Source organism: Phaenicophaeus curvirostris, chromosome 5 (assembly GCF_032191515.1).
Source record: "Phaenicophaeus curvirostris isolate KB17595 chromosome 5, BPBGC_Pcur_1.0, whole genome shotgun sequence".
NCBI classification, from domain to species: Eukaryota; Metazoa; Chordata; class Aves; order Cuculiformes; family Cuculidae; genus Phaenicophaeus; species Phaenicophaeus curvirostris.
Genome location: NC_091396.1, coordinates 45257704 through 45282840, shown reverse-complemented (window position 1 = coordinate 45282840; position 25137 = coordinate 45257704). Strand labels below are relative to the sequence as shown.

The 25137-nt window shown below is 46.7% G+C and overlaps 1 protein-coding gene across 1 annotated transcript in view; it reads right to left on the bottom strand.

Annotated features, from left to right (window-relative positions):
* Positions 1–25137, bottom strand: part of VASH1 (vasohibin 1) — a 215820-nt gene that overhangs the window by 133286 nt on the left and 57397 nt on the right. The gene's annotated exons all lie outside the window — the stretch shown is intronic.

Sequence of the window (25137 nt, the reverse complement as noted above, 5' to 3'; positions counted from 1 at the left end):
AAGAAGAAAATTTACTTCTCTGTCACCAAGTGGAATTTACCTGGCCTATGAGTGAAGTTAGACAAGATTCAGACCTGCAACACCAGCAGTCTTTGAGTCTGATATCTCCCTGCAGAGGGAAAAAAATGTCAGCTTTATCCTGTTAGAAAGCTATTGCCAAAGAATTATGGTGGGGGAAAGAATAGATTTATTTCTTTAAGATTACCCTTTAAGATTACCTCCCCCCACCTCAGTGTCAGATAATCATTTCCATGTCTGAAATAAATGACCTATATAATACTGTAGTTTGTCTTTCCCCAGTTTTCTCTGGGTGTGCTCTCCTAACTGGATTTGTGGAGTGTATTTGCAGAACACAGAGGCACACCCAAACTAGCTTTCCTTGGGTTAATTCAGGTTAACCCACTACTGCTGGAGAAATGTGATCCATAGGTAGCTGCCTCAACAATTCACAGGAATTCCCGCTGCCTCTGCAGCAGCCCGTCCTGCCATGCTTCCCTTGTCCTCCTCCCTGTGTATGCTAGGTGAAAATTAGACTTCATGCATTTCTCTCAGGCAGAAGTCTGTTTGCCTGCAACTGCAGTTCCAGTTCTGCAGATGCCAGGGCAGAAGGCAGAGCACTGCGGCAGGGTGAGCGCGTGGGGCACGTGGAGCACATGGAGGCCGGCAGCCCAGCCAGGCACATGCCACCTTCCATGCACAGAGTGACTGCACAAGGCCTACGTTTGCCTTCTGTGAATGCACGGAGCGTGGGTCAGGGCACAGTCACTCCATCTGTGCATGCCCGGGGTGAGCACACAGGCACGTGCCATACACCTGCCTGTGGGTAAAGTGGCTGCTTGCTCTGAACTGCCTAGCATCAGGCACATTGTCAGAGCTGTGCTGGGAATGGGGCTGCTCCCAGACAAATGGCCTCATTCCTCTCTTTTCACTTGTGCAAAATTTCTGGGTGGAAAAGAGGAACATGTTGAGGAGCAGCACCATAGGTAGTGCAAGTGCACAGATCTGGGATGTGTTTATATGTGCTGTTTACCGGATGAATTTAGGGTATATCAACAACCTGGTTCCAGGAGGGACCACAATGCAGTGCAGAGATCCTACAACCCCTCTAACTACCTGGCTTCAAGGGACTGCAGGGAACAGTCTGGCTGCAGTGGCACCAGGCTTGACTCACAAGGATGTGCTCTGCTTGCTTTGTCATGTATAGGTTTAGTTTTGTTTTGAATTAGACTGTTCATCACAGGTCTCTTCATTTGAATTCCGGTTACACAGTGCGATGGCTTCTGGATTCTGAACAGGTCCTTAAGGTGTCACTACTGCAACAATAATGTCAATAATTATAATAACAGCAAGGGGAGGATCACAAGTGCAGCACAAAGTACTTGCTTCTAGCCTTCCAGTGGATCAATACTCTGACCTTCAAAAGTCAAGGCATATTTATCTACTGAAGATATTTTTAATACTTATTTGGAATTGTAATGTGTTTTTATGCTGCCCCTCTGCAGCTTCAGCAGTTCAGTTTGTGGTACCAGGGTATCTGTGTGGCTTGGTAAGTAAAGGGATTGAAAATAACCTCTATAAAAGGCTTCAGAAAGCTTCGCACTCTTTCTGAAATGGCTGCTCTGTAGCACACACATCTTAGGAGGAATGAATGGCAATAGGTGGTTAGAGAATTGTCTGCAGTAACCTGAATGATTCATTAACAACAGGGGTGTGTGTGAATGGGTGCAGAGAATGCCAGGCAGCTCAGCCTGCCTGTGAGCCTGCTGCTAGCCAGGAGTGCGGTGCCATCCGTTCCCCTGTGCCCAAAGCTCTCTTGCAAAAGCCCCAGAGCATGACTGAGCCTGCTTTATCCTCCCCAGCCCAGGTGTTAGCCAGGCTCAGGGGTGCGGGGGTGTCACGTAAGCAGGACCTCGGCTGGAATGCATCTCGAGCAGCTGGGCTAAGCTTCAGCTGCCCATGACAGTGTGTCATGATCAGTGTCCCCCTGGGGTGCCTGATCTGCAGAGGATGCTGATCCTTCTCCTCTGTCTGCTTCTTCAGCTCAAGCAGCTTTTGAGGCTTTACATTTTGGAGACAGGCACTGCATTCCTGAGGGGGAAACAAAATGGCTGTCGTGGGTATTTGCATATATCCCTATTTATACGTAGACTTTTAGGCATGGATAATGTACAGTGCTATGCAACCTGTACATGCATAAATGGAGCCTACTTTCAGCTTCAGCGCGCACAGCAGCATGCACTCAGCCTTTTCTTTACAACAGTGCTGGTCCCCGGCTCTGGGCAGTATGTAGCGCATTCGAGCGAGGAGTGAGATTTCACAGCTGAACCCCCTGAGGTGGCCCTATTCTCTTGCCTCCTGTTGTTGCATAATAAGGGATGGGGTGTCTTAACCAAGACTTCAGATCTTGTGTTGCTGGCAGGAGGGTGGAAACAGCAGCAGTGTAATTTCTAATGAAAGGTACCTCATGACCTATTCTGTCCAAAGCAGGAAGCTGTTCCCCAGGGGTCTCCTCCTGTGCCCATGTCCCTGGGCTAGCAGGGGGGCTTTTTGTCATCGTCTTGGGACCCACAAAGTGGATGGATTTTCCACAATGTGTACACAGTCTGATTCCTCCTTTTAGAGGATGCAAAGCATGAGCCAGGGTCTGGGTCTGCAGCCTTCCTGGTAAGATGGCATACATGGCTGCATGTGTGGTGGTGGGCTGGAGGGCAAGGGGATGGGGAAGGAGTAGAGGAGAGACAATAATCCCCTTTCTGCCATGTGAAATCTGTCCTCCTCCCTCCTCCCTCCCTGTCCTCCCCCTTCCCTCATATTTTGGTATCTCCACATCTGTGCAGAATTTCAGGCACTTGGGGCTCCCAGGAGATAGCATCATTTTTGTGTTAAAGATGCTTATTGAATTTGACAAACGATGATTTATGACAGGGCAACCCGCATGGGGCGCGGTGAGGAGTCTCAGCGCCTCGTCACGGACCGGGAATCTGTTTCATTCCCATCTCAGCTACTCGCCTGCCTCTTATTGAAGCTCACAGCAGATCAGACTTGACAGATGCTGGGAATGTATTGCTTAGCTGAGAGAGAGGGTGTGAGAGAGACCATGACAGAAACAAAGAGAGTGGAGTGAGCTCATCTCCCAGTGTCTCTCCCTTTAACACATGATCACATCTCCAGGATCTTGTAGGACACTCAGAATCAATAAATTCACTCTAACTGCCCTAGTAGCCTGTGTTTGAATCCACCTTCACCGAATCTGCAGCATGTCAGGCCCTATTTAATGTCCTCTGGGCTGGCTGAGGGCTGGATCTTCTGGATGCAGCTTAGCCAGATCTTCAGCAGTCCCTCCTTGCTGCTGTCTCTTCTGGCCATTCCACTTCTATTTTACACCTTTGTCCTCCAGCAAACCTCACTGTTCTGGTCCTGGAGCCCCCCTGCCCCAGCTCTGCCTCTGCACTTCAGTCCTCATCACAGATGGAGAGAACGCTGACCCAGGTGAGGTCTGGCAGGACGTAGAAACTAATGCTTTGTGCTGTACCGTGCAACTATAGTCACACTGCTTCCAGAACCAGTTCAGGCCTCTGAGTGGCTTTGCCGCTTTTGCAAAAAGCAGAGCCCAACCTGATAAACTCATCCCAGGCAGAACCAGTGGGGTTGTTTCGGGACCACAGTGCTGGAGCCATGAAGGCTGGGAACTACAGCGCAAAAACACCTGAGAGATTTTGCACAAATACTGCTGGATCCAGAAAGGCCTTTTCAGCCTGGCTTAACACCGACCAGCCCAGACCTGGGCTCTCTTAGAGCCAAGCAGGTGTCTTTCCATTGTGCTTTGAGCACAGTGAAGCGTTCTTAGTTCAAGCATTATATATATGCAGAAAGGCATCTAATGTCTGGCAACATGCCCAAGCTAATAAACCCTTCCAAACCCAGAGTGCTGGGAAGCACAATGTGGAGACAGTTGAGTGGTCCTGTTGGGAAGCAGCCCAGGTCCATCAGGGTTGATGTTGAGCCAGAGCTAATAATCCCTGCTGGACTGAGGTGGGGCTTGTGCAGAACGACTGGGTGTCCCTGCATCAGGTTTCCAGCCCATCCCCTGGGCCCCACATTAATGGGGCTTTCCGCTGTCTGAGGTATATCCCAGCCCCCTTATCTTGGGTCATGGAAACTTGACAATAATGTCTCGTGGAGAGACAGCGCATGCACCAGTCCTCTTGGTGACAGCAGTGTGTAAGAGGCAGGAGGGTGGGAATGTCTGGAAGGAGACACTCCTCTGCTGGCAGGGACCTCAGCGTGGTGAGGGGGAGGCTGGGCAGCACATGGCTGCTCCAGATGGAAGCCATTAACTGGGAATGTCTGTGATGTGGTCTGGAGCAGTGTAAACAAGAACCATGAATTATCCAGCACCTTGTAAGCAGGGCTGGAAAAGATCCGCTGCCATCCTCTCCTTCCCTCCCTCTTTTCCTATCTCCCTCCTTCCTTTCATCTCCTCTCCCTCGATTCCCCATATTGGTGTAGACGTTTCTTCATTTCCATGTGTGGTTAAGTAAGGCCATGCTCTCTTCAGTTCTGCTTTTAACCAGCGCGCTATTCCTGAGAGAAGGAGGAAGGCTGGAGCTGGAGAGGGGCCAAGAGCTCATGTACCACCTCCGAGCTAAGTCAGCCCTCGGGTGAGTGAACACAGCTCACTAAGTTGCTGGGTACATCCATCTCCCCAGACAATCCTGCCAGCAGGAGTGGCCTCCCAGTAGCATGCCAGCAACTCTGACTGGTCATGTTGCCTGTTACTTGTCAGTGGATTGACTCCCAAGAAAGGGGAACATCATCAGTCTACTGAAAGTGTAAACCACCTCAATATTCTGTCACAGGGTCTAAACACAGCTTACAACAGCGCTAGTGAAATATACTGTCTTCTTCAGGCTCCAGCGTAGTGTCTTTCAGGCCATCTGAATACAATTATCAGTGGAAAAGGTTGGGGAGAGAATGGCTGGAGAGAAATGGGGAATAGACAGGTGCTAGTAGAGTAGCTAAGCTGACCATACTAAATGCTTTTCCCTATTAACTGCATCTTCTCCAGACAGGAAAAGCAAACCACAGGTTTATGTTTATACATCTCAGTGATCCCAACTAGAAGCTCTAGAAAGTATAAATACTAAGATCACTTCACTTGTTATTGAAATGTAGCTATTTCTGGCAAGAAATAAGGAAGTTATTTAACAGAGCATAGCAACACTATGCAACATTTGAAGTGGCAGGATGCTGCATGCAGCTATCGGTGATTTGGAAAATTTAGGAAGCAAAATAAAATTCATCAAATTGGAATACCACTTAACACAACAGTTCTCCAGCAGAGCCATGCATTATTTCAGGGCCAGGAAAATAATTTCAATTTTGGGAACAAGTTGAGTCTTTTAGCTATGCCACGTGCCCAGCACAGCACTGGTTGTGGGATCACTCCTTACCACCTGCTGAATTCTCAGCACCCCATCCTGTAGCACCTACTTACCTTGGACAACTCTGAGAAGATGTCATCCAGTCAGATACCTCTGCATTTGAGCCCTGATGGGAACACTGCTCTGAGCTAGATGGCTTCAGAGCAAACGTCACGTCACAAGTGTCTGTATTTGTAATTCTGTGCTAGCAAATTATGAGTTTGTTCATTTTAGCCAGAGAGATGCAGAGTATCTCCATGGGGGGTGGGGGTGGGGATCTTCAGTACTTCTGAATAAAGGCATTGTAACCCCTGCCAGTCTTGGCTGTTGGGGTGGATGTCATCTCTCCAGGACAATGGATGAGGCATGGTGGGCTCCCTGCAGCGATACACGTCCTAGGAAGCTTTGCAGCTTGGTGGCAAAATGGCTTTTGATGGAATCTAATATGGATGGCAGTACCTCAGAAAGCAGATGTCAGGAGGAATAAGTCCTGGCCAGCTGGACTGCTGCATGATTTAGACAGCAGCCTAATGTCTGTTTCTTACCACCTCCAGGAAGGTGTCTCTGCTAATAGGGCTTCTTCCTGTCAACAGCCGCTCTCAGTTTCTTGAACAGTAATGAAGCAAAACTGCTTTGGGGAGAAAAATGTAGACAAGAGTGGGCATCACTCCAGACCTCTCCCAGGGTTCTTGTGAGCACATCCCGAAGGTCACATCTACATCTACACCACAGGGCAACCCACAATATGATTCTTCTAGCAATCCCATGGCCTAATCTTTATTAGTGGGGTTACTCTTGTCCGCTTTGTGGGTCTCCGTCCTACTGCCCACTGCAGAACCAGAGTCAGAATAACGTTACAATTCTATCGATTTCTGTGAGTTCAATTTGGATGCACTATTTTATGCCAGTAATGGAAGTGGTCTGTTTATTAGATGTGGGCTGTAAAGTGGTGTGGATAATCTCTGATCACCAACAATATCTGCCTGCGAAAGAAGTTGTAGTTGGGTATGGTAAACACAGTATTCACTGAAAACAGATAGAAGTTTCAGGTTTTAGGGATCAGTGCTATGGTTCAAGGAAATTTCTTTCACTGTGTACCGCAATATACCCTTGGCCAGATGGACTACCTGCTATTCCCACTGTCCTCTGAGACTACATCAAGTGGACACTGTTAAGACTGGCCTTCACAAAAAGATATTCCTAGTCAGGCTGGTAACCCTATGCTCATATATTCAGAGATTTTAAGGACAGAATAGATCATCTGCTCTGGCTTTTTACATAATGCAAGCCCTGATTTTAATTCAGCTGGGGCACACCCTATTCATTTTCACTTTCAAAGATAATAAGGATAAAGCATGTCTTCGCACAGTCCTACTATTTAGAGCAGGAGAAGCCCTAATTGGTCTCATTTCACATGTCTCGTGGGGACTGGCAGAGAACCATTTCCTTTACCAAGTGAAATTTAAGTTCTAAATGATTCAAAAGTTGGTGTTTCCACTGCTTTCCTGGAAAAAAAAGAAATCTCCTTCTGCAAAAAGATCTTGCTTAGTTTCCCCACTATTCCTGTATCTATAAATACAATAATGCAAACATCTGAGAATGTTTTCATCTCAAAAGAGGCTACCAGATTTCTTTGTGCACTGCTCCCTGGGGGTTTGTGCAGCTTTTGCCTGCCTTCAAATTCACCTTAGTGTCACTTTGACATATCTTTTCAGGTGTAAAATCCCCAGATCCTCAGGTTCACCACTTTCTAATTTTCTTTGCTACCTTGAGAAAGCCCTGCCTGTCATCCAAGCTGAATCCTCCACTTCAGAGCATACCCAGCAGCGAGCAGCTTGCACAAGTACCAAGCCTAGGGCGTCTCCACAGCCAGGAAGCTGCTGCCGCCCACTGGGTACAGCAGTGCCAGAGATACTGTTTCCATAGCAACGCAGGGCTTTTTGTTTTTCTGATGAACAGTTTCAAAGAATAGAAAAAGCACATCTGGAGTTGCCATATCAGCTGCACCCCCCCCGCCCTCCAGCCTGCTAGAGTCAACAAGAGACAATAGCTTGGGTTTAGCAGGCTCAGGGATGAACATCCCAGCAGGCAGAATGGTAGTGAGTGGGGTTTACGAGAGAGAGAAGTGCATTATTGGTGTAAGGGTGGGTTTAGGTTGGTTACCTAACTACTGTCATATGAGGGGCTTTACACAGGAACAGCTTAACTACATCAGCCTGCTCTGTATTCTCTATCTGCTACATGTGTTGCTGCACGTGTAAGTAAGACTAATTTTTGTATTGCTCATTTGCAAAACCAGAATTTCTAAGTGACCCTTGTTCAAATGCACATGTCTTAGAGGGCAGAAGATGATAATTTAGCATTTTTTTGGTCAATGCCTTGAAAAGGCTCTTTAGATATGTCATTATTTTCATTTTCTATGTTTAGTGCTAGCAGCAAGTTCATTGTTGCTGTTGCCTGCGCTGCAAGAAAGTCTCTTTTTGCAGCCCTTAACAGCTTATGGGGTGTCAGGCAGTATCCACGCCGTGAAACCACACATAGTCCATTCTGGACTGTATGTGCTTTCTTTAACTTCTTTGACTTCTTCAGGTAATTTTTTGCTCTGTTTACAGAAGGAAGAGGAGATGATTCTGTTCCTTTCCTTCCCTTCCCCACTCCGGCTTATGTTGCAGACAGCAGCAGTTTTAGCAGACAATTTAAAAAAGAGGTGATGCTGGCTGGCTGTGTCCAGCACAGGAAGAGGCAGAGGAGTCAGGCTCCCTGCCATCAACCTCTAACATCAGCAGGCGGGATGTGGGAAAAAGCAAAGACCAACCCCAGCCAAATAAAGCTGGCCTGCAAAAGACCTTCATTCCTGAGGAATTTTTGAATTAAATACTGGCTACAGCCAGCCAGATTCCACTGAAAATGACTATGTCAACTGGTTTTAAATAACAGTCTTTCATGTATATGTTTTTTTTATGTTGCTTCCCATTGTCTGCTGATTTCCCTGTAGACACTGAGAAATTAAATCTTTTGCTCAACACATTTTTTTCCTAGTTACTTGGCAAACATGGACTTTGGAGTCTCACTAGAAGCAAGATGGCTGGCTGTGCATCACTCACTGTCCGCTCCCTGAATGGCTGGCAGGAGGAGGTGGCAAGTGCCCTGCTGCAGCTGACAAAATCAGTGCCTCTTTTGGTTTTCTGGATGCCTACGGCCCGTTCCTGTACAACCCCTGTTCCTCTTCCTGTTATTTTAGCAGTGCTGCAGGAGTCCCACTATGCTCCTTATGGAGCAAGCCAGTCCTGACTACACTGGGCTTCTTTTGTAAACAGGCAATTTATTTCTAAAGCTTATCCCAAGAGTGCCAGCTCCAGTGTGCAATGGTAGCCACAGACTGCAGAATTATTTTTGTAACTTACCTACCTCCAGCGTTGGGGCAGGAAATGAGGAGCAGTTTCTTCTGGGGACACAGTGCCCTTATTACACTGCATTAGAAGGAGTTTGATGTCTTTGGGAAAAAAAATGGAACAACTAAAGCGACCTGAATCCCTCTGTCTGGAAGAAATTCTGACAGAGACTTGGCAAAGGCAGCTACAGTATTCCTTGAAATTACTGAAAGCAAATGGTAAGGAGGAGAAGCTGGAGAGAATGAAATCTGCTACACGGCTATATGTGCCATCCATATTGGTTCAGATCATATGGCTAATGCCCGAGAATAAAGACAGATCCCTTACAAATGCCCTTGTGTTCCATACCATTATTACAGTGTGGATTTATTTTTAGTGGCACCCAGAAGTGTCATAAGAAAACACACAAGGCTACATCTCCAAGGAATGAGGCTGCAGCACCTAAGAGTTAGTGTCTCTCCTGATGCCAGAGCAGACTACTTCTTCTCTGGGTCAGTAGCACACAATGCTGTTATTCAAACATTTCTGTAATACTGTAGGTCTCGAACACAGCTGATTGTCTTCCATCAGTGTCACTGTTTTGATATATAACATTCGGTGAGCATAGTGTTTCTCTGGCTTTTGACTGGAAAAGATAAAACAATCTTCTACAGCTCAGCTTTGTATGAAAAGACCTTCAGAGCAAATCTGAGGCCTCCTTTTAAATGTCTCCTGTATATCTTCAGGCTTGTCCTGGGCCTCCTTCTCCTGGAGAAAGGACCTCAGTCATGATCTGCCATCTGATTCATTTCAGCATCTTGGGTTTAAGTGATCAAGTAAGGATAGAGAGCAAGAGAGGATTGACTGCATGACTTCTAGTGCCACAATCTGGCAAAAGTGGGCTTTTCTAGTGGTTTCTAATCTCTGAACTTCTGTTGTTGGGTTTTTGTTTAGGTTTTTTTTTCCCCCCCAAAACTCCTTCATACCTAAATTGTTCCTTAGGGTATGGAGTAAAGTCCACAGTTACCATATCTTTCTCAGAGAAAGATACAAACCTAGGAATGTAATTTGTTTGAGTTTGTCTCACTTGCTATGCTAAGTATTTGTAAATACACAGGAAGTAAAACAAAATATAGTGGGTTCGCTATATTTAAATCATTAGGATTGATACCTAATTCACAGAGACACCACAGCAAAAAGTGAGCTGAGAAACAGTTCGAAGGGCGACAGGTTCATGGTACCCTCTTCACGGAAAGATACAAGTGTATCGATATTTGCCTTGAGGACATGAAGTGGGAAGCCAGAACCATTCAGAGAAGTGAATGGACAATACAATAAAACCAAGACTTCCTCACGGAGTAAGAGGGAATGTAGTCTTTCAAAGCCAAAAGCAATTTCTGTTTCTGTCATGAATTAAGTATTTGTGTTATATTCAATGACACCTTTGAGTACATAGTCTGGGCATTGAGGAGGAAGACCGTGGTCATGGTCATTAGATTGTTTTTGCTTTACAGTGTACTAGGGATGGCATTAACTGGTCATATTTGGAGTTTGTCCTTCCTTCTTAAAAACCTGACCTGTAAGAAAGAGCCAGGCAGCAGCTACTGAGTGTAGAGGAATTGGCACTAGGGCAAAGCAAAAATCAGTGGCTCACTGGGGACAGGGTGCCGGGAGCTGCAGGGCACCCTGTGGGTAGCAGGGCAGGGCCTGTGAGCCCAGGCTTGTACCAGCACCACAAACAAGGGCACCGGGGCAGCCCCAGCCCTGGGCACTGGGCACCTCCCTAGCGATAGAGACAGGCCAAGGCTCCTCCACATTGAGTTGAAGACCAGCATCCTATGGTGTCACTGATGCAGGGACTGATGGCACTGAGGGGACTAAAATGGGGTCCTAGACTGTGGGCAGTGTGGGCAGTGCTGGGGAGCCACAGGCAAGGGTGTAGGGGTTCTGGCACTCAGGGTTAAATCACCATGAGCTGTTCAAAAACATTAGAAACCTCATGCCATTTTCCTGATTGGGGATTACCAAGTGGCTAGGACTGGATCTAGGCTGCTTGAGCTTGTTCTCACTCTTTCTTTGGTCTGAGTGAGCTTGGTTTGATTTAGTTAACTACGTTTAAATCTTTTATGCACTAGTTTTGTGTGACTTCATTGTCAATTCAGAAGGAATTTGGCCTCTTCTAAGTAATTTCCCTCCATAAATAAAATGTTCTTCTGGCACCCTTACAGCAGAGAGAGCTACTGGTGATGCCTGTGCAGCACCAAACAGTATCATATGGAGATGCTCAAAATTAGATAGGAGAGCTAATGTGGGTCAGGAAAGAAATGCAGCCATGTTAGATGCATGTATTTAAAAAGGAGGGTAAGGAGCTCAGTGAGAGAGCTATGTTAATGCAACTGCATTGCTTTGGGTACTAAGGTTGACTTGGACATCTCTTAACTGCACTGTGTGGTGGACACCCCTTAGAGGCTTCAGTTTATATTTCTAGCTGTGATATCCCTTGGATGCTTTAAAGTGCTTCTGACGCAGAAGAACTATTCCCTAATGAGCAATCCCTTTGACTTCCACAGTGCCACAGCTCTGGGCCCTGTGTGCGGACACTGTGGAACTGACACAGACTCTTTAGCAGCAGCACCCCAATGAATCACTTCTATGGAAATAGGCAGAAATTCTGCATGTGACATTTGCAGGGTTTCCATATTTGTAGCTCTAACTATATTCAGCCCAGGCTGCGCACATATCTGTGAGGTTTCCACTGTCTTCTGCCCAGGGTGCCATGTGTATGAAATTGTTCGGACTCCTGTTTTGATTAGAGGATGCCTAGACAGTTGTAAACTAAGAACAGCCAAAATATAACTGTCAGCATTAAAAATACATATATAAAAATAATAAAAAAAACCGCTAGTAAAAAAATATAAAAAATGGAGCATGTCAGTAAAATATTTTGGCATTTCATTGGTATAAATACCCAGACTCCCTAAGCGCTTTCAGTGAATAATCTAGATTTACTGCCTTTTTGAGATGGCTGAAGCGGTAGATTCTTTAAAGCTTGACATGACCGACCATAAGCATGAATTGTACAAATCCAGAGTTACAATTTTATGGCCAGTATGAACACCTTTAACTATGTGCTCTAAAGATTTATTGAGGTTCTCTATGTTTGGAGTGTTTTTGTGAAGAAAACTAAAATGTCAGTTAAAAATGTGAAAATGACCAATAAATCCTCTTCAGTTTTGGGAGGTCGAAGGAAAAGAAAATCTGTTGTTTTGCATCTCAAAAAAGCCCCCTTCAAAGGAAAATAATTTTTCCCCTCATTTTCTCTCCTATTTTTCAAAGTGGATTCAACTTGATGAAGGTTACCAGGCCAAGAACTTTAGACCTGGAGGACAAAAGATGTCTAAGCTTCACATAGCCAGGAAAATGCAAGTAGTGACAGGACAAGTTTCCCCTGTGTGCTGCTCTTCAGCCAACATGTTGGTACTTTCATTCATGCATTCATGCAGCTTCATAGACTACTGCATAAAGTTTGCTAGTAATTGGATGGAAACCCTGTACCTTGTTTCAAGACAGCTATCACCTTTCAGCGTCAAAAAGTCCTGAACTGGTGACTTAAACAGAAGCCACTTCTAGTGTAAGGAACCATATTTCAGACTTGACTTAGCGCATCACCTCCCACCCTCATTGCCTCAGATTCCCACTGAGACCAACTGCAGAATGATGAAAATAGCAAGACAAGGCATTTTGTGTTATATTTCTGATCTGTAAGGAGAAGAAAAGACTGAGAAATGTCAGTAGTAAAGGCAGCCTTAGGAGATATCCTCTTCACAGACAAAAGAGGTTCGGAAGCACAACCATCTTTATTTCAATGCCTTTCTGAATAAAACCTCTGAATCTCTTTATGCACGGGCCACAACTAACATGATCAAATCATACTTAGGCTGTCTGTGGATTTCTAAAGCACCTATCACTGCTGCAGCTAGGTGACAGATTACAAGAATTAGAAGAGACATTGCTGCAGTTCCATTTATACCATATTCTCTGTCCTCCCTAAGGCATTTTAAAGTGTATTCTCTGGTCTCTGCTAAATTTGCTCTGCAGTGGTTATGGAGCATAGAGAGAACTCAAACAGGCAGGAGATTCCCAGAGGAAAATTCCCTCGCTACAAGGGAAGTCTGTGCCAGTTGTATAGCTGTCTCTTGTCTGCTGGCTGTCCCTCACCCTTCTACTCTCAACAGGAACAGGATCAAGTTCTATATTACAACAGATATTTCTCTATCATAAGGTCTATTATCTTGTTTGTACTGGTGGTGTAAACTGGAGCATGTGATCTATTGTTGTAGCTTCCAGTTGGATAAGGTGGCTAAGATTCGGACACCTGCCCCTCCAGCATTCCTTAGTCAAGGGTCAAGGTCTCTCTTATTCTACCTGTTCTTCAGGATAGCCACAGGGAAAGATGCTCCCTGTCTATTTGGCAAATGTCTTTGCACAGAAGGATTACTGCATGCAGGGGCACCTTTCATTAGTATCAGCCTGAGTTCAGGCTGAGCTGTTACTCCACTGGAGAACGTGACAAGATGTTCTTGTAGCTGAAGGTTTTCTGGCTCATGAGATCTTTTTGCCTCTGAGGATGGCAAAACAGAACTATGGGCTTCCCAAACTCAACCTGCTCAAACCAATCATTGTTTCTTTTCTTCTTTTCTTTTGCGTATGTTTCCTTTCACAGAATTTAATCACTGACTCTTTTTACCAACTGTTGTTGATAATCTCTTCCAGCCCCTACAAACCTCTCTAAACCAAGCCAGCCAACCTAGTCTTTGAAGATGGGTTAATTTCAGGTTCCTGTTTTACCTGGATTGATAATCTGCCTGCTATGCAGTAAGACTGCAGTTTTAATTTCTCATATTTTATTAGTCTTACAGTTGCTCCTACTGGGCCCCACAGCTGGGGCTCATCCTGTACTTACTGCAGCCTGCAGAACCTCAGGACATTCCTTCTGGACCTCTCAAGTCCAGCTCCTTGCTTGCATAACCAGCCATTCCATACAATCAGTTGAGTAAATGTGTTTAGCTGCCTCTTAAAATCAGCTTGTGTTCTGGCCTTACTAAACCCATTGGGAGGCCTTTACAGAGCATCAGTGCTCTCAGCATTAGAAACCAGACAATCAGCAACCTAAATGTCCGCATGGTTAGTTTATACCCTTTTGTTCCTGTGCCAGCATTGTCCTTTATCTTTAAATAGCTCTTTCCTCCTCCCCATGTGTTCACCCCCTGAAGTAGTTATTTATAAATGGCAATTATATCCCCTTTTCCTAGGCTAAATAAGCCAGGCTCCTTAGTCAATTAAGCTCTGGTGAATGATGCAAGGCCAAGCATCATGGATGCCTCAAATTTGCCTCAGTCAGGGCTATATGAACAGATCATCAGAAGCCAAAAAGGATGCACCTAATTTTTGCTGGAGCTGATTCTAACTGCCCTCCTACTTAATGAGAAGCTTCTTAGTTCAAGCTGCAATCAAGTGTTCACTAGCCAGTCCTCCATTTTATCTTTAAGGTAAGGCAGATGTGGGCTGCCTTTAATGCACCCTGTTCCATCCTGCTTGACATATCCAAGCAGCTGGGTAATCCATACTACATTAATCACATTGGGGTTGGTTTCTAAAATATAATTAAGAAGTGAAAAATATGGAAATTTTGGTTACTTGTTTGTTCAGAACATGTCCAGACAGAAACTGAGGAAATGTGTGAGAGGCAACAGTCCTGCGTCAGCTCTGGGAGATGGGCTGGAGGAGTTAACAGGGCTTTTCCATCTCCAGCCTGTAGGACTGTTGTAATTCATCATTTCTATAGCACCATAAATTAGATGGCACTTTGCAAGCACAGAGGCAGTTCTTGCTTCCCTGAAGCCTATAGTAGGACTCTCAGGATTGGGTGCCTGGCTGAGGCACTCTTTTCCACAGAAAGGCTTCCGCTGTGAATACCGTGCCTACAGGACTATGTGACAATACTGCCCCATTGTCCCATTTGGAGTGGGAGTTAAAAAGCTTTAGAAGGCAGAAGGCTTATTTTCCCAACTCCCCCATATCACAGCTGGATTTCTTGTCTCTCCGTGGCCTGTTTTAGCGTTGCCTGGATGGAGAATAGGCTTCTTGGGGCTTTGATTCAGTCTGGCTGTCTTCCAGCAATATCCACAGTACTCCCTCCCCTCCCATATGCTCCCGATTAACATCGTCCTGTCTGCTGAATAAGGAAAGAATAACTCTCCCAGCCCCAGCCAGAGCCCCTGAGCCAGGGGAGTTCATCAGTCAGACTGGTTTCTCCTGAACCCAGAATAGGCCTCGTTAATGGGCCAGGAGGGGATTTTATTTTGCCTTTCAGCTAGTGACTGCCCTGAGCCAGGCACAGAGTCAAGTTACTGTGTCCGGGAATCTCAGCTATTCCAAGAGTAGGAGCAAGTGAGCTGCTGACTCAGGAGGTTTCCTAGTATTTTCAAGCAGGGCTCAGTCCCGTCAGAGCAAAATGAACTGTTGGTCTTGCTTTCTTCTATCCCCAGAACAGGGATTAACAAAAGTCACAGCCGACTGGAACAGGCTGGGGAAAGGAACTGGAGCAGGGCTGTGGATCACACCCTTTCCTGGCATGGACACAGGTCATTGCAAAGATTTATATTAGTCCTTTACCCTTTCTTACTCCTCTCCTTGGAGGGTTGTTTAGTTTAGAACAGATATCCACAGGCTATGAGGCAGCTCAGCTTTATTTGCACCATTTTCTAAAATAGAAGATAAAATCAGAGGGAAAATCAGACTTCTGCAGCAAAATGTTTCATTGCAAATCAGTGTCAAAAGGGAGACTGATGTTCAGGAATCCTTGCCTCTCTGCACCTCCCTACACAGGATCCCTCCTGCGTAGCTAAATCTTCCTTTGGGCTTTCCAGAGCCTGGAACAGTGTCCTGGCCTGTGTCTTGGACAAGTGGTTAGAAGTCACGCCAAGTTCAGGATTCTTGTCCTCATTTCAAGTCTGCCTATGTGCTCTTATCTCTTCAAAAGGAACCAGTTTCTAGAGCTTAGCAGAGAAGATGAGGCTGCTAAAGCAGTCCCCTGCACTCACCCCATGTGAAACGCGTACTCCTTTGCACAGAGAGTGGAGTTATTGGAGAGCATATGTTTACACATTTGCACCCCTCCATCTCCCAACAACACTGTGATTCCAGCTGGCCTGTTAGAACGTGTCTCCTTTCAGCCTCTACAAAGTTCTTTCAGCAGAGAGCCTCAGCTCTCTTCTTCCACGTCATTGTTAGTCCTTTCTTCTTTGCTGCCTCTCTCCCTGGGCTGTTTTCTCTTGCTGTCCTAGTCCCTTCCTCAAACTCACTTCAGCAGTGAATAAACAACCTTGTACATAAGGGGCAGTTGGGTACAAGCTGGTGTTTCTAAAATGGAAGGTTTCTGTCTGCTCACAGTTGTTGGCATGTCTATCCCAGCCACATCCCCTCAGACTAGGATCTCATATAGGGGCAAAGACAGGTAAGAGCTTCTCTTACTTTCCTTCAGTCTTAAAGATACAAAGGTCCCCATTTTAAATGGCTAAGGAGCTCTTGGACTGTGGCCCAAATGCCACCTGTCCCTGCAGTATGGCCAGATAGCATCTCATAGAGACTTCCCTATGTAAGGAGAATTTTCAGCTACCTTTTTGAAGGACTTAATATCCCTTTAGAGGTGCCCAGCATTACAATGGTGACAAGTCGGGGGGTTGGAATTAGATGATCTTTAAGATCTCTTCCAACCCAAACCATTCTGTGATTCTGTGTTAAGTTACAGACTAAGGTTCTGGCACACTTACCTTTGGCAAGTGCTACTTGCTTTAGATCATGAGCTCTGTGGAGGTCCACAGATGGTGTCTGGGAGTTGTGGCAGGTACAGGGAAGCAGCTGGAAAGGAAAAGCATGGCCCAGGGCATTTTCTTTTCCAGAAAACTGTCAAGCGCTGACTTTTGTCCATCACTTCTTAACACAGCATTTGGATTAGGAACTGGAGTCTCATCTACAGGAGTTGTTCATTAAACAATGACCCCAAAGAAACCTAGGTGTCTTCCTCCAAAAATCTTTGAATCAGGGGGGACTGAACTCTTTTGTTTCAGCTAACCGGGGCACGAATTAAGTATGTGGGATTGGAACAGGGTAAAAAAGAGATAAATGCCCATAGGAATAGATTTCATTTGGCCTGCTTGCTACCTGTGAGATGGGGAACCCTATAAAAAAGGCAGGACAAACCTGCTATGTTAAATATGACCAGGTGAAATAACTTAATCTGTCATCTAGTTCAGCGTGTCACATGTGGTATCTCTAGAAAGCTGGTAACATCCCAGAAATCACTAATTTAATACATGCTTAACTCGTCTCATGTTTAATAGCAATGCCAACTGGGCTTGCACAACAATCTGGATAAAGGTGGGGATTGCCAGCATGGGCCTTAACAGAGCACTTAGTATCCAAGATGCACAAGATAGAAGTCAGCAGAGCAACTGTATTTGTATCCAAGAATTATTTGCAAAATATCATAGAAATGTGAAACATGCTACAGCGGTATTGGCTAAAAAGCAGGAATCCAGGTGGAGATGCCTTGAGCAGGTCGGCTCCTATCTGAGGGCAGCATTGAGAAGATGCTGTGAGCTCCAAATGTCCAGGTTCAGAGACAAAGACCATCTTGAAGGTGTGTGGATAAACACAGCTAAGCTATGAGGATGCTTTTTCTCCTCAGAGGGAGGAAGCCCAAATGCTGCAGTGTTGCACCAGCCAGAATAACATGTGCTGTGTGACGCGAAATATTTAAGCACACACGGACTCTGTGGAGCTTCCTGCCAATCTGCAAAGTATCAGTGTGGTGACTTGTGCTGCCAGAAGCTGAGTTAAGGAGTTCCCCAGTGGGCATAAACTTGGTGCCATCTGACAAAGGGCACATGGCTGTACGGCACAACTTGGCTATAAGGAAACCCTGAAATGTCACACTGTCCCTTCCAAAAAGCCAAATAAATGTATCTGTCCCATCTCTGTCTTCCAGAGAGTCCTGCTCCTTCTCCTTCTCTAGGTATTCGCTCGACAAAACAGAAACAGCCTCCAGGTTTCCCCAGCTCGCCCCAGCTGTGCTAAGCACTAGCTGTGACAGGGGATGAGTACAGCATGTAAGGCTATGTCCTGTGCCCACAGACTGCCCTTCCCTCTGGATGACTTCTACATGTTCAGAGGTGGCTACTGGTGAGACAGTCATCCAGCTGCTTCGGGTGGTGCACATGAGCCCACTTGACTCTCTCCTGGAAAACCTCAGCCCTTCCTTAAGGGTAGCTCACACCCATCCACATACAGACACATGTAAACAGCATGACGCCACATCAACACAATTATGATGTATGATAACGGCAACGAAAGATGAAAGCTTCTCCCCTCATCCTTGTTTTTCTGGTTTGAAGGAGCGGGGTGTGAGTCCCTGGGTGGATGGCAGAAGGGTAGGTGCTCCTTCTGACAACAGGACGGCCCAGCTCCAGCACCGCCTGGCCCAGCACTGGCAAGGCAGCTGCTTGTATGCAACTCAAGAGCTTCAGGTCACTTCTGAGCCGAGGTGGCATTTAGTGTCGCCAGTAATTTTTACTTCCTTACGCAGAGCAAACAAAAAGTTCTCCTGCACTGTCACAGTCACCTGCTGTGGTTTACCCAAGAGGACAGGAGTGGGTAGTGATGGCCTGGCTGATGCAAGAGAGTGCTCTGTGCCGGTCCGCACTTTTTGGAAAGATTAGGGTCATTAAAAATCTTTCAGAGTGCACATTAGCAAGTTTTCCTCACCCGTATGTGTACATCCATGCTAAATGTAGGAACTGTCTCCATGCTGGTCTTGTGGAAAGAGGTAAACGAGAGTGCTTATAATAAGGTCTGTGACCTGAAGCGCACAGGAGAGGGACACGCCGATGTCCCTTCCCTCCTAGACCAACTGTGTAGGAGTGGAAGGGGCTGGGAGTGGTGAGGGGGAATTACCCACTGAAGGTGACCAGGAGCCGTAAGGGCACAAACCAGTGCCCCAAGCTTTTTGTAAATGGCTTCCCCCGCTCCGAACACCAAGACCTTGTAAGGCCAGCGGAGGTAAGTGCCATTTGCGAAAGAGAGAGGATTTTTTCACTGTGTTGGAGGCAGGACCAGCTGCGTTCCAAACCCGTGACTGCAGCAGCCGTGACCCCTCTGAAGGGAAATCTGAACCCGCAAGCAGTTGTGATGGCGAGGGCTACGCTCTTGTTTCTCTGTTTTGTTTTGGAGCCTCCGATAAGTAGCGGGCTTGCTTTTTTCCTTCCTTTCTTTTCTTTCTCGCTTTCTTTTTTCTTTTTTCTTTTTTTTTTTTTTTTTAACGTATTTCCACAGCCTCAAGGAAGGAATGTGGTAAAAAAAAAAAGGGGGGGGGGCGGTGTCTGGAATGGGAACAAGTATGTTTCAAATTACAGAAAGGATGTGAAAGGTTCAAGAATTGGAGCCGTGACTCCGCCCGTGTCTGTCTCCACCCCCAGAGGCCGCTCGGCCCCAGCGCCACCCGAGCGGGGCGGCGGCAGCGGGGCTGTGGGGCTGTGGGGCAGCGGGGCTGTGGGGCAGAGGGGCTGTGGGGCAGAGGGGCTGTGGGGCAGAGGGGCTGTGGGGCTGTGGGGCAGAGGGGCTGTGGGGCTGTGGGGCAGAGGGGCTGTGGGGCAGAGGGGCTGTGGGGCTGTGGGGCAGAGGGGCTGTGGGGCAGAGGGGCTGTGGGGCTGTGGGGCAGAGGGGCTGTGGGGCTGTGGGGCAGAGGGGCTGTGGGGCAGAGGGGCTGTGGGGCTGTGGGGCAGAGGGGCTGTGGGGCAGAGGGGCAGAGGGGCTGTGGGGCAGAGGGGCTGTGGGGCAGAGGGGCTGTGGGGCTGTGGGGCAGAGGGGCTGTGGGGCAGAGGGGCTGTGGGGCTGTGGGGCAGAGGGGCTGTGGGGCAGAGGGGCTGTGGGGCAGAGGGGCAGAGGGGCTGTGGGGCTGTGGGGCAGAGGGGCTGTGGGGCAGAGGGGCTGTGGGGCTGTGGGGCAGAGGGGCTGTGGGGCAGAGGGGCTGTGGGGCTGTGGGGCAGAGGGGCTGTGGGGCAGAGGGGCAGAGGGGCTGTGGGGCAGAGGGGCTGTGGGGCAGAGGGGCTGTGGGGCTGTGGGGCAGAGGGGCTGTGGGGCAGAGGGGCTGTGGGGCTGTGGCGCTCCTGCCCCCGCCCCGCCTCGAAGCCTGTTGCCCGGCTGAGTTGTTAAGGGTTTCAACAAGCCTTTGCTCGGCCCGCAGTGTGTTTTGAGCTTAGGGTTTTGGGGTTTTTTTTTGTCTTCCAGAGTGCGTCTGTGTGCGTGCAGGACTTCTTCCTTGCAGTGGTTAAGCTCCCTCCCAGGAATGTGCTGGGGCCCCACTTCTGAGGGCGCAGCGCCCTCTGCTAGGTGGAAAGGGAGGAAAAGCAGGCAAAGGTGCAGCTTAAGGGTGGAGAGCGAGTTTCCTGCCTGTGCTGCAAAGGCGTAGGCCCTCAGGTACTTTAATACCGAGAGAAACCAGTGCTCGGTGCATCGACACCGTCGGTGCCCTCACGGGGAGAGCTGGTACCTACACCGTATGTCGCACAACAGCGATAACCCTCCGATCCTGGCTGCCCTGCTTGGACTTCGCAACACACACTCCGTGTCACTGGCTCCCGTACCAGCTCCACAAAGATGGGCTTGGGGAGACACCGCTGGCAAAGAGGATTGTTGAACTGGCTCGATCTTCTCTTACTGGGCAAGATGATGATTGGATCCAGTCTTAGTCCCTTAAGGAGGACCATATCCCAGAGGCTTCCTCCATCATATGACCGTTTCATCCTATGACCACATATGCAACCGTAGGCCGTCAGGGTATGGACATACTCAGGCTCCTGGAAGGAGGATCCTATGAACAAGTTTACATGGCAGGATATTATTTCCTGTTCCTCCTGTGGCATGATCAGATACTCCCTTCCTGTGAGGCTGTGAAAGTTGATGCATTTGTCCCTTGAGAGACACATAACTAATAATATATCAGTGGGGAAGCTAAGGTCCCCATGAAGTGTCTGGAACAGAGAAGGCTACCAGAGCAATCTGTCCAGCCATCCCAGCAGCCTGCAAAGAAGACGGTGGCAAGGAATGAACTATGGGTTGGTTGCCTTCTTCTAATGGGCCAAATTCAGAATGCAATCCTCTGACTGGGCTCTCTGGATTAAGAAACTGTGAAATAGCTTCCATATTGTTGATAGATAAGGAGTCACCCACATAAGAAAAAAGAACAACTAGAACATGTATTTTCAAGAACTGAGATGTCCATTGTGATCTTAACTTTTTCCAATGTCTTGTAAAAAAACATTAGTATCAATCGACCCAAGTCTGCTTCCTCATGCTGAAAAAAAAAATATTTGTCCTTGCAGACCTTCACTCCATCATCTCTTCAGATTTTATATTGTTGCTGTAACAGATCCAGGTGAGGTTTTATTCACTGAATGAGTGGAAAGGGTTCTTGGGCATCCCAGTTGCACTAATACATGGCACATGACATACTCCCAGTCCCATGATGCTTTATTTTGTGCACATCTGCATCATGTCCTTTGCATAATCTTTTGGTATACACGTTATATGGATGAGAGACCACTGGAACAAAGAACTATTGATGAAATTGAAAAGATGGAGAGTAGTGTCAGTGTACCCACTTTAGCAGCCCATGAGTTTTCTCTTTTGAAGGTAAAGCCCAAAACCTTTAAGCTAGTTCAGCTACACAGAGCAAAGGTATCTTCAACGGGATCAAGCTGAGATAGTTTGGCAAATAACGTTAGTCTTAATACTTACTCTGACAAGCAATGACCTTTTTAATGCAATGATACATTGTCCTAATTGTTGTGGTGGCACCTAGGAAATCGGTCTGAATTGAGTTTCATTCTGCTAAATGAGATCCACAACAAAAAGATGATTTCCCCTGCAAGACATCCAAAGGTTCATCTAAACTAGCTAACACATTCAATACTCTGTTGTGCATGCTGTGTTTTAAAAACATTACTTAATCGGTGTTATTTTCTTTCTAATATTGAAGAGATCTGACAATGTCACTTGGCTGTGTCACTCTCACAAGCTGTGGAGGACACAGATTATGTTTAGCCAGCTTTCTGCACTTTCTAATTTTGTGCTGGCAGGCTGAATTCCTGAGGTACGTTAGATGAGTTTCAGAGCTGCCTTAATTTATGCTGGCCAAACCATTTCCTTCTGTGCCATTTCACAGGTACAGGATTAGCAGAGCAATTCATGCTCTACTCCCTCACTGCCCTGCTCAGTATCCCTGAATTCCCAGCAAGGGGACAAATGCTGCCACCAAGCTTAAAGAAGCTTTATTGATCTAGGAGTGTTGGGAGACGCTACAACTACATCCCTCCACCATGCTGCTTTCATGTGAATTTGGAGAACTAGGATTTTTCACTAGCACTCCCAGCTTTTTTGCTAGTATTTCAGTTGCATCAGGCCACACAGCAGGACAGAAGGTTGCAGCTAGCTCATTCCCAGAGATCCCATCTCTTTTGGTTTTGTGTTTGGCAAAGTAGGTTTTTATTTATCAAGGCTCTTTGGAATGGAAATCTGGGCTCAAATTCTTCAGATGAAAGAAACCATGCAATCTCCCTCTAGGTTTTCCTGATGTAAAGGTACAATCTAAGTGCCACATCACTGTTGTGTCTGGAGTTTAAGTGGACACGCAAATAAATAAAGGCCACACCTGCCGCAGGCCAGTACCCGTCTCTATTTGATTATGTTGTTTTCTTACAGCAGACTTTTGATGGCTGTAGCTAATCTAGAATCTTAAAGGCGATAATTGAACAAATCAGTTTAGTTGGGCAGCCAGTTCTGTGTAAACTTAAGTGGAATAGTAATGCATGACTAATACACAGCAGCACTCTGCATGAGATAAAGATGCATGTGTAACATATGCAACACAAACCCAAGACACTGTGAGAAGAAAAGGTGAAGATATTTAACAGTCTGTACATGTTATTCCTCCACTCTGAAGGGCGTCCTTCTCTGCAGAACAAACAGAGCATTGAAGGGACAGTGAAACATGACCTTCACTCCGGGCCATTAGGTCCTCTGAGATCCCAATGTTCTCTCTTTACATTTGCTAGTCTGGAAACAAGTGAAAAACGTCTTACACCTGATTCAGATTAACGAACTCAGAGAGCATCTGCCTGTTGATTAGCCAAGAGGCTTGTTTTGGGATGCTGTAAATCTTGTTCTCTGTTGGGTAACAATAGTTGTTGGACATGCCAAAAAAATACTCCTTTTTTTTTTTTTTGTGCAAATACAAGATTATTAGGTGTTCCCAGCTTCCTGGCCTTAAATCTCGGTTTGCACACCGCATGCCTCCTAAGCTGGAAAAAAAAAGACTCAAAAAAGGATTTCTTGGGGTTGAGGGGGAGAGAGAGACATAGATATTTTACACTGCCGTGGGTACTTGATGGTTAACACGTGATCAACAGGCTTGGGGCCGCTGAAGAACATCCTAGAAGACGACCTGTTTTAAACATCTGGACATTAGGAAAAAATTCTTCACAGAAAGGGTCATTGGGCACTGGCAGAGGCTGCCCAGGGAGGTGGTTGAGTCCCCTTCCCTGGAGGTGTTTAAGGCACGGGTGGACGAGGTGCTAAGGGGCATGGTTTAGTGTTTGATAGGAATGGTTGGACTCGATGATCCGGTGGGTCTCTTCCAACCTGGTTATTCTATGATTCTATGAAACATCAGCCTCCTCCAGAAATGGTGACTAACTTTGGCTCTGGCGGGGCTGCCCTGACCCCTGGGGGCCGGCTCGGGCACTGCCGCCGAGCCCCCGCCGCCCCCGGCCCCGCCCCGCCCGGCAGGAGCCCCCGGCCCGGCAGCGGAGCCGGCGGGCGGTGCGGAGCGAGCTCCAGTTGTTAAATAACGGGCACGGACCGCTCCCCGCGCCGAGTCTTCGTGTTCTGGAGTAAGATCGTGCAGGTTTAGTGGAAACTTTTACAAAAATGTCCCTCAGTGCTTAAGAACAGTCAAGTAAAACTAATTACGTTTTAGAAATGTAGAATGGTTTGGGTTGGAAGGGACCTTAAAGGTCATTTAATTCCAACCCCCCTGCCGTGGGCAGGGACACCTCCCACTAGACCAGGCTGCTCAAGGCTCCATGCAACACGGCCCTGAACGCTTCTAGGGATGGGGCAGCCACAACTTCCATGGGCAACCTGTGCCAGGGCCTCACCACCCTGATCGTGGAGAATTTCTTCCTAATATCTAGTCTAAATCTTCCCTCTCCACTTTATAGCCATTATTTTAGGAACAGAGAACAGAAAACCCTACAGTGTTATGTCCCACATGAGCGTACTGCCTAAGATTTCAAATTCTCTCTACTATTCTGCTTATTTATCTCAATTTCTATGTGCTCCAGATGTGAAGGGCACACTGGCTGCAATCACAAGTAAATTCTGGAAGAGTCACAGGCAACAGTGAGCACACACCTGCTCTGGTAATGAGTTAAAGCCCAGCAGTCAGTATTGAGAATAACTACTGAGAAGTCATGCCAACGCCATCATGGCGAGTCACATTGTCCTCTGATGGGGCACTGGACCCACAGGAACTCTAATTCAAAGATGTTTTTCACAGGTTTGAGTTCTGCTAGGAAACCCACAGAAACTTACCAGATGTCAACCAGCTGCTTCTTTTCTTTTCCACTGAAGGCTGGTCTTCCCTCAGTGGCCAGCTTGTCCCAGTTCTCCAAGTTTCATGGTGGTATAGTCTATGTTGGCAGCTGCACGTGGCAAACTATACTTCCTGTGGCTCTGCTCATCTGCCCATGTTTACATTTCCTGCACTCTATGTATAAATACTAATATATATAAGGCTTTCTTTAAGAGTTGTTGAAATGTGTTTATTTTTTTAATATCGGTTTAAAAAAAGCAGTTTAGTATCTGAGCCATTTAAAATCTGTTACAGCTTCCACCCTTCCAGCATATTTTTTTCCCATAGAGATATTTAATAAAATTCCTGTTACCATACCTTTTTGAGCAATATTAACTGCAGTTTTTTATTAACTTATTTTTTTCCCTCTTGACAGAGAAGGTCCCTGTGTCAGAACCGCTAAGTCTGGTAGAGGTTGTCTGCAGGGCACTTGCTTCAGTCTTTGTCCATGTGTACTCCCTCTAAAGGGGATAATGAAAACACCTGAGTTCTCTTGTTTTGCCTATTCCTGCTTTTTGTCTCTGTCTCCACAAATAAGGTCAGCATATAGAGTGAGACAGAATTGGTAACCAGCTCCAAAGGACCAATCTCT